Here is a 10,887-nt window from a genome sequence, read left to right as displayed (position 1 = left end):
CTCTCTAATTTTTACTTGCTTTTGCTTTAAGAATAAAATTTCAGAATTCTTCTTTGAACAGATCAGAATCCCATTGAGATAATGGCACCTGTCAAGTTCATATTTTGGAGGCACAAAGGTCACTGGTCTTATAATACCAGAGATATACATTGTTACATCATGCTAAGCCATTCACCAAAGACTTTGAGAAAGTAAATCTATATTTCAGGATAATGAAGAAATTAGTGTTAGAAGCCATCATGGTAACTGCATTGACAATCTAACCAGCAATGACCATATCCACTGCATGTTCTGCAGCCTTGTCCCTCTGTGCCAGAGTTCCCAATTCATCTTTCAATAACCCTTCATCTCTTTTGCCTACTCTTGCTAGAAGCTTGTTTGCCTCTCCCAGTTTCCACCTGACACCTTCTCTATCACATACCTATTCCATCAAAGCATCATAAAAATGTCTATGTCATTGTGCCTTACTTACTCTCAAACCTTATACATATCTGCATCTTATAGTTACCCACATCTGTATTCCCTACCTTCCTCCCTTCTTACCTGTATCTCCATTCCTTGTTTGCTTTCCTTTGACATCTTCCTTTCACTGTTTTCTCATGGAAATAAATAATTCAGGCTCTGAAGATCTCTAAAGTGTTTAGGATAATAAATTGCAATTGCAGGTACAATGCTGTTAAGCAACTGAACACTTGCTATTAGCAATTGATTAGCTGACAATTATGCAGGTAGGTGAAACAGATGGCTGTGTTAATCATATATAAGAGCTGAATACATTCCTTTCTTCCATTTCTGTGTACACCAAAATTGACTAATTTTTTCCCCTGCTATACAGAAAATCCTCTGCAGCTTTAAAATTGATTAGATACTTTACAATATGTACCATGCTTCTTCAAGTGAAAAAAAATAAATGATACCGAGCCTTAGTTCACCTGACTTTGCTATATCAGATTGTACAGGTAATGAAGCTGAGGGTGAAAAGCCATATGTAAATGTTTTGATAACATTCTTCCCTACAAGTTGAGAAGGGTTAGGCAGCTGCCTCAACTCAAATCATCTCAATAGAGTAGTGAGCATTGGATGTATCCTTATGAAAAATTAAATTAATGTATGTGGTTACCCTAGCAGCTGTCCCTGCTTATGCTGAAGTCCATAAGGAAACTTCAGCCAAGATCTGTGGAAACAGGGTCAAGCCCTTTATATTATCCCTTATAGTAATTGTTATTCACAGTTTTCTGTCATGATTAAACTGTCTCTTAAAAAAGGAAGGGGTACAAAACACGGAAATAATTTTTTTAAAAGGAAAAATGCTGATCCAGTATTCTGAACTATGTATACACTGCTGATGAAATTTTGCAATTAGCTTATGCTAAGTAGTTGGAGTGAAGTAAAAATTATTGCCTGAATATATTTTAAAAGCACACAGTTATTTTAATTACATCTAAACTGTACAAGCACAACAACTTAAAAAAATCTCTATAAGCTTTATTCAAATAGTTACTCTCAAAAAGTGTTTTGGTAATGCCTGCTTCTGTAAAAATATTCCTGCACTGATTGTCTCAATCTGTCAAAGAAACCTTTTCCTATTGAGATAAGATGCTAACTTTGTTTCACTTTGATAGGTGAGATCAACTTCTTTAGTACCTCTCTTGTACAACTAGCAAGGGAGGCAGAAGGGTCCTAGTACAGATGATGAAATAGCTGCATGCAACATCCACTTTTCAAATAGGCTTTTACAGAAAAAAAAATGTAATAAAGTGTTTTTTACCGTTTAATCTCCTGTAACTCAAAAAGCTGTTGAAACTATTACAATGAAAAGTTTTTTCAGGAAGATTTTCTTCCTAGCTTGCAAAACTAAGTTTAAGACTTCAGGGCTTTAAAATCCTCAGTTTTGAATGGAAATTATTACAATAATTTTATTGTTTTGGTGTATATAATACAGATTATTTGGTGTATATAATACAGATGTCTTTCTGGAATGAAGAAAACAACAACAGCACAGAAACTACTTCAATAATGCCCTAACATTAAATGTTACAATTGATAAGAATAATTCCATTCAGGTATTAGCCAGAAATTCAAAACTTTCTTTCAACTGAAATTTTTCAATTTCAATTGAATTTTTCAACTGAATTTTTCAAAACATTAGTTTTTCACAAGCTTCTCAAAATGATTCTGTAATGTGTATTCTGTGATTTCTGTGTTTAGAGGGGAAAATTTTGGATCTGATAATAGGTACCTTATCTAGAAAGCCTGTAATCTACTATTTTCTTGTTCAGGCTATATCCTAAGGTAATTGACCTGCAACTACATACATGCTGTCTTCAAAGAAATATAAATTTTCTTCTTGAATTTCATTTGCTGACAGATCAGATATTTGGAAGCCAGTTGAGATTCATGGATCTATGCAAGTTTATGCCAGCTGAGTAACAGACCATAATCCACCATCTCTCAGTTTATCTGAAAGTAAAAGACTTCTTTTCACACACCAGTTAAGTCTGCTAAGTGACAACACTGTATTTATCCAGCACGTCATTTACAAAACCCAAATGCTTAAAACTGAGGAAATGAAATGTTAAGGATGCCATAAATCTTAGTGCTCAGAAGGAGTCTAAACCAACTCTTGCTTAAATCCACATGAGTCTTTCCACTTATTTCCAGTCAGAGCTGGACTTAGTCCATAATAAACAAGTATTTTGTCAAATGTATGGCCAGATATGCCACTAAGGGATGCTGATCTGTGCATATGAATAGCCTAATATGACAGGGGCAGTAGCAAGAGGGTGTTGTGTTCTAGACATTTGGTGTAAATAAAAACTCTATGGAGACCCCAGGAAAAACTGCTGTAGTCAAAAAGCACCATTTCCCAACTGTGGGTATCAGCTATCTTTTTATTCTCTGCTTTATAGTATTGCACCGCTTATTCAGATCAAAGAATCTGAAACACAAGGGGAAAGGTCTGGCACTTGTTTCTTCTCACTCACCTAGAATCCTTATTATGAAAGGTATGAATGGTCTACCACTTTTCACTATGTGTAATCTATGTACTTCATAACCCTCCAATGAAATAAAGCTTTTTTCCAAGCATTTGAATAAATTCACAGCTATGTAGTAAAAAATTGTAGTACAAATTTGTAGTACAAATTTTTTTATGTACAAAAGCAGTTCGTCTTTCTCAACATATTGAGTACTCAGTTTATTTAAAACCCGTAGAACCATAGTATCTCATAATAGCTTTATGTGAAGTGCTCTTATTCAAAATTAGCTTCTATTCTCTCTACGAAGTTTGCTAGTACACAGTAACTTGGAGCGCCTTACAGTAACTAACATTAACATAATAACCTTAATATTTTAAATGTAGGCAAAAGCCTTTCAGACTTATTCATTCTATTGCCTAGCAAACTCTTATTAACGATCTGATTAAGAAAAAAGCACTTTAAGGACTCTGCACTTGCCTCTTCTGAGGGAGTGTAATTGCTTTGCATTTATTTTTTTCTCAAGGATTGTTTTTAAGATGTTATTAACCTTTCTAAATTCAAATAATAAAGATATGACTAAAATAGAGTAGAAATATTCAAGCAGGACTCAATTGAAGAACTATTCAGTCAAAAAAAGATTGCTCTGTACAGATAGACTAGATATCTAGTGGCAAAAGCTCTTAATGGAAAAGAAGTAGTGGGAGAAGCCCCCATAGAAAGATCATTAAAATGCAGCTGGTCCAAACCTCTGGACTTCTCAAAAAGTATATCAAAGAAACTTTTATCAGGCAGTGACAAAATTAGACTACCATAACTCAAATTACACAGATCTAAAGGCCCCATGTTTTCTGTATCAAACACACATTGCTAAAATGAATTTTTTTTTTCTAGGTAAATTGAAAGTTGGTTCAGTAGATTCAGGTTTTGTGACTTTTCTTGAAATAAAAAATAGCAATCAGGAAAGAAAATTATAGAATAAGATATTCTCCAGAAACATTTGCATAATAGTATTATCAAATGATAATAGACATGATATTTTACAGGAGCATTCTAGCTAGTTTTATTTATCCAGACAACAGAGGTGGTTTAAGGCTATAATCTTCAACACTGAAACTGATATATCCAGGAAAATAACAGATATTATCACAATATGCTGAAGAATTTTTGGTTTTATTATGCAAATGATAAAAATGTTAGATACAGCTTACATCACAGGAAATCCAGTGACTTCCTTAAGAAATAAAATAAATTCAGTCCCTGGACTTCTTATAATCTTAATATAGCTTTGATGCAACTAGCAGGACAAAAAGAGAAGGTGGTGCAATATATATATGTTCATTGTATTTCTAATCTGCTTACCTCCCACCCAGCTGGTGGTTTTATATATTCAACATATTAGCTCTGGCTCAGCACTACAGGCTGCTTCTGGCTCCTTAAATCCATACACAACATATACTGCATTGTATGTTAAGCCTGATCCAGAGCATGATAAGTTTTTACATATTTGAACCAAAGCTATAATCTTGAAGCACTCATTGGACATGGGGCCAGACTTTTGGCACATTGGGTTGGCTTACTTTTATCATGAATTTTAATGGTGAAAATAATTGCATCAGTTCCTAACTGCCTTTCAGCTGTTAGTCACTGCTGCATAGCTGATACCAGAAACAGATGGTGAAGAGGAGAGATACTCTTTTTGTAATCTGTTTGTGAACTCAGCTGGGACAACACTCTGTGGAATAAATGGCAATGCTTCTCTATGCTTGACCTCAGTCCCAGTCAACATCCAGTGAAGACTATCTGAGATGGCTCTGGTTGGTTGCACAGTGCTGCACTTGAGGTGATAAGCCTCAGTGGAGATGGCACAGTTTTGCATGTAGTCCTTTTGTAGCAACCTCTGTATATGTGGAGCAATTTGCATTCCAGATAAACCATCCACACTTGTGCATGCCCATACTTGAGAGGGTCTAGATAAACCCATTCACATGTACAGTAGGCAAGACGTAGTATTATTTATATTTAGGTTTTTTTGAATTTTTATCAGATTTAGCTTTTCAGATATTGTTATGGATGATACTCATTCCACCTATAAAGTCTGTTCTGCTCAAAGACAGCACCTAGGAAGTGGAGAGGAAAGTTGTCTGTTGAATTTTTCAGATACTGTACTCTGTAATGCTCGGGGGGATAGAACCTTCTGCATGGAAGTGAGGGATTAGCCCTGTGCTGAGAGCAAATGAGCACAGAAAATTGCTTTGGGTAAAGAAATTTTTAAAGCTTAGTGTCATACAAGGTGTCAAAACAAAAGATTGATGACTATATAATCACAACTTGAATACAAAAACTTTTTCTGTAAGCCTAAAGAAAACTTTGGATTTTTTTAAACTTAAAACATAGCCCAGTGTCTGATTAACCTCACTTGCAATGAGAGTGTGTCCTTTCTTTATGATACTTAACCTGGAGGTCACCTTATCCTTCAGGCCCTTTGCAGCAACCTCCTTTTCAGCCAGTCACTTCTCAAACATGTGCAGATGCATGGGATTTGCTGTGCTAAATGCAGCACCTTAAAAACTTCAAGGGCTTTCCATAGGTGTGGACCACAGATTTCTCAGGGTAATTTTATACTGAAGCTCTCATAATGTTCAGGTAAACTATTGCCTTAAATTAAAATAATTCATAGGATGCATTTGGTTTGATCATCCATGTAACTGATGAAAATGTTTGATAAAAATATAGCATCAATACTAATGTACTCTGCTGATAGTCCATCTGTTCTGATATTATTTTACTTGATGTGTGTATTACATTTGATAATATTATTATTGGTTTGCCTTTGAGAATTTTAAATAATTTTTTGCAGGCATCTTATTATTAGCTTGTGGGTTGTAGGGGACTTTTGGTTTGGTTTGTGTTTTGTTGTGGTTGGTTGGTATTTTTTTTTAGTTAACTTATTTCTTATCTAGCCAAAGATGTATTATTGCCAAAGATATTTTATTACCTTCTTTTTCAGCTGGAAAGTAATGTTTTCTGCAATTATAAGCTCTTTCTTTGCTCCTTGACTTGACCAATCTCTTTACGTGACTCTGTGGTCTTTAGGATTCAGATACCATTGGAAAGAACATCTCCAGCTTCTGTGTTCCTCATTGTTACTCTGTCTGTCTATATTTGAACAATGTCTTTGAGAGGAATGGTTGCCCATTTGGTCTGAGGTACCTTTTCACTAGAGGACTTAGATGTATGTTATGAGCTTAAAAATGGTATTACACAGTTTAATACTTTTTTGAGCTTCCTTGTAAAATAACTTAAATTTTCAAAGGAATTTCATGTAACTTGGTGCATTTCACAATTACACAGTTAAGCTGTTTATCCATTTCCTAGAGTAGTATTGTCTCTGCTGCCTTGAAAAAAATACTTAAATAAAGGTTTGAACAATGTATGCATATATAGGGAATTATAAACTTATTTCTTAAGAATCTCTTTTCAATGTACAACTTTTCAATGTATGGTTTTATTTGTCCTGTGACCTATTCCTAAAAATAAAAGTGTGGATTAATGTTTTGTTCAAAGGGTTTGTATTCTAGCTGTATGTTATGTAAATGATTATTAAGTACTTGGGAATTTTTAGATGGGAATTACTGTTTGCTTGCTTTACTTTTAGATAATTGGTCATATTGCCTTTGCTGTAAGTTCACAATATCATATGCTGTGATACAGTTGTCCGATTGTTCTATGCAATTTTCTTAAGATTTGGCTTAGACTAGCAGTTTGCCTAAACACTGCATGGATTTTGGTAGCTTCTACTGTATCACAGTTATGTATACATTATTCATATATTCATATATAATATGAAAGCAGTGCAATTCCCTCAGACTGATAACTTTTATGCTGTTCTTTTCCATGCAGAAAGATTCACATTTAGTTTAGGGAAACCACTGTTCCCTATACTGTAAGTAATTTTCCCCAATTTGTTCAGTGATTATCCATAAATTTTGTATAAGATGAGGAAGGGAGTGCTTTATCCACAGTATGATTCTTAGATGTAGTGAAATATAAAGTATTTTTCTGTGTGATTACTGAGTTAGCCCCTTGGTTTCAGGAAAAGTCTTTTTTTTTAGAGTTTTTATTTGATTTCCTACTCCTTGATGTTTTCAATTTTGAGCTAATTACTTATTTCAAGTCTTCAGAGGTTTGGAAGAGCAAACATTCTTTTACTATTTTACTTGGGAAATTTTCCCCTTGTGACAGCTTTATTATGATCTTCGGATGGTAGAGCATTTACTTGCTTAATGCAAATTCCCTTTCTTTTATCTGGCACCTGTTTACTGTGTGGCAAACAATTTATTTGATAATAAATTCAAATTTGCAATTAAGACCTCTGAAGCCAAAACTGTAAAAAAGCACGTGAGACAGAATACAGTCCAAACTATACTATTTTTTGAAGACTGTCATGCACGTGCAGTGTTACTGAACAGAGTTGAATATTCTACTTTTATTTCTCTGTCTAGTGATCATAAGGATAAACTCTGTTGTTTCACAAAGATATTCTTCTTTTACTTATTATCATGAATAATATTCTTCACCAAATAAAAATTTAACCATAAGAAATGACAATGGATTGATACTGATTCTTGATCTATATTTTCCCTTAGCAAACCTTTGTTTTGATATATAGTGTGGAGTGAGATTAGTAGACAGAAAGAGACTTGAGGTGCCCCTACTAGAGTTAATCTTTGAAGAGAATTCCTGAAAAATTAATATGGCTGCCTTCTATCTGCACTACAGGGAAACCCAGTGTAATTTCAGTAAATCTTGTAGAATATGACTGTGACTTTTGATGGAAGTTTACATCTGAAGACAATGACTTCTTTATTAAGAGTACAACAGGTTTGCTTGATTAAAATGCAGGTATATGATTTAATGTTTAATTGAAAAGTAATTCTTCTGAAGATACTTCTAAAAATTTTAGACCCATTAACTCGTATGCCTGTGAGAACTTAAAAGAAGAAAAAACAAAACAAAACCCCTACCTGTTGTACCTGGATGAGATTATGTGCTTTAGACTTTTAGAATACAAAAGGAAATAGGACTGTGGATCAAACAATAGCTCACTAACAATTCATTGCTGTGCATTGTAATTTCAAGGTCCTTCAAGGAGGGACAGTCCACCTTTAGGAGTATACGAAAAGGGAATGGTAAATAGTGTCAAAATAAAACAATTTTTTATGGACTGTGCTTGGATACACATGCTTTCTGATTGCACATTTTAAAAAAGAGATGTTAAATATTATGGGTCTTATCTAGGCTTTTTCTTCCTATTCACATTTTTATGGATTGGGAGGGGCAACATAATATGCATTAGTGATAAAATTGCAGAGCTGTTTAAAATTATAATGTACTTTGGGAAGAGGAGCTACTTATAACTAAGAACCTGATTTACATTTTTGGTTCCACATATGCAATCTTCCACTCATTTGCTTCTGTGTACAAATCATTAAATGAATATAGTCTTATAGCACTGGTGTTAGAGTTGAGAACCAATTGCACAGTTAACAGAAATTGTGACTATTTCTTCTGTGATTTCTAGTCCATAAGTTTATGCAGAAGGCTGTTGGTGTCTGGTTATTGTTACTTAGCCTAGCTGTTTAATTGATTGGACCTTTTGTGAGACTCCAGCCTCACCTGTAGATCTATAACTATAGGAAAGTGAAACTGATGTTGACAGCAGGGACTTAATTTTCACACTTTGAGGACCAAAGACTGCTTTAAAGAGAAGGGATCTGTCAGAACAAGTGAGGTGAAAGTGTAGGCTAGCCTACCTGAAGAGAGTTTTAAATTGGGAATGAAAGAGAGAGAAAGATGATATTGCCCAGTTCAGTAAGAAAGTGGTGGACAAAGTTGGCTACCAAAGGGTGCAAGTGTGGGCAAGAGAAACTTCTTAATCAAAAAAACTGCTCTGAAAAGTGGGCCCTCCTAAGTGTTACACACAAAGGAAATATTTCTACACTTTTCTCAGGAAATTGGAATGAATGGAGGCCATCTGACGTGCCTGTACATGAATGCACAACCTTCACATGAGCAAGCAACTGAGATGCATCAAGTTCTGCCTGTGGAAGTGTGACCAGGATTAGCCAGCAGAACAAAGTCAGTGAGAGCTGTCTGGTACCAGCTGCCTGATCAGGAAGAAGTAGAGGAGGCCTTCTTCAGACAACTGGAGGAGGCCTCACATTCACAAGTCCAGGTCCTCATGGGGACCTTTAACCACCCTGAAAACTGCTGGAGCATTCCCAGAACACAGGTAGCTCCCAGAACATAAGCAATTCAGGTCTTCACCATTACATGCTGGGGGCCAAATGGCCAAAAGCAGCTTTGTAGAAAAGGATCTGGGGGTTCTAGAGAGCAAGAGGTTGATCATGAGCCACCAATAGCAATGTGTCTTTTTGCAAGAGGGGTCTATCAGCATCCTAGAGTCCACAAGAAAGGGAGCTGACAGCTGGATGAGGTAGATCCTTCCACTTTAACCACATCTGGAGAGCCATGCCCAGTGCTGCGCTCCTTGTCAGGAGAGATGTGGACATAGTGGACCAAGTCCAGAGAAGACCCATGGAAATTATTAAGGGCTTGGACCATCCGTTGTATAAGGAGAGGATGAGAGGGCTAAAACTGCACAGTGTGGAGGAGAATAAGCTCAGGGAGCCTTATCAGTGTGTATAAATGCATCAGAGGATGAAAACAGAGTATGGGGTCAAATACTCAGGGAATGGACAGGAGGCAATGGGCACAAAGTAAAGCACAAAAAAAAAATTGTTTAAGTGGAGGTAAATGCCTCCATGTCACTGTTTTTACTGTAACAATGGTCAAACACTGGAGCAAGTTGCCCAGAAAGGTTGTGGAGACATTAAAAACCTGACTGGGAATGTTCCCAGGCTAACTGCTTTAGATGACCATTCTTGAGCAGAAGGACTAGACATTTTCCAGAGATATCATCCATCATCCACTGTTTGGTGACTTTATGAAGCTAATTCTTTGCAGAAAATGGAACAATATGTCTTGGTATTGTTTATTTTGCAAGCTTATAATCTGAAATAAACTTGCTAAAGATTATGCTTGATTTCCCAGAAAAAAACCTCAACGAATCTACTCAGAATGAAAAGATTAAATTAATATAAAATCTTTATTGAAAAGTTGTGAAACCATAAACTGAAATATGTAAAAAAATAAATTAAAATATAGTTACAGTTATAGAGTAAATATTAGCAGGCTTTAGCGTATTTTCACCAAAGCATCATGTGGGTTACCATGAATTAATTAAGGCCATGTCTCAAGATATAAATAAGGAAGGGATCTAACTTTGTTTCACAAATAAAACATTTCCCATTCCTAGGAGACTGTGTGCAGAGATTAAGCACCTGCATAATTTAAAGGAGGAGAGATAGTTCCATTGGTTTATATAGGTTACTTAAAGTCACATCTAGGCATGTTTATAAATGAAAACTTGATCAAAATCACAAATACATCATCTTCAACTTTATGCCTTGCTCTATAAAATTACTATTTTTTCCTCCTCTCACAAAATTTCTTGCTGCTAATTCTTTAAAAATTCAATTCTACATTTTTAACAAATCATTCTAAATATATTTTCTTAAAATGTATAGACCAATTTTAAATAAAATAAACCTGATTTCAAGAAGGTAAGCTCTTATAAAAATCCCAGTCTCAGTTGATTATTTCACTTCCCTCCTTGCGCTCTCTCCTGTGTGGAGATTACAGCTTTGTAGAGCTCAAAATTACAGTAAAGAGTGTAATTCATTACATGTAAAAGCAAATCACAGACTAATGGTGCAAACTTACACAGTTTTAATATGCTTCATTGACAACAATATATTTTTCACTATAAGCTAATTTAAATTTCTAC

Source organism: Vidua macroura, chromosome 4 (assembly GCF_024509145.1).
Source record: "Vidua macroura isolate BioBank_ID:100142 chromosome 4, ASM2450914v1, whole genome shotgun sequence".
Classification (NCBI taxonomy): Eukaryota; Metazoa; Chordata; class Aves; order Passeriformes; family Viduidae; genus Vidua; species Vidua macroura.
Note: the sequence above shows the minus strand (reverse complement) of the source record.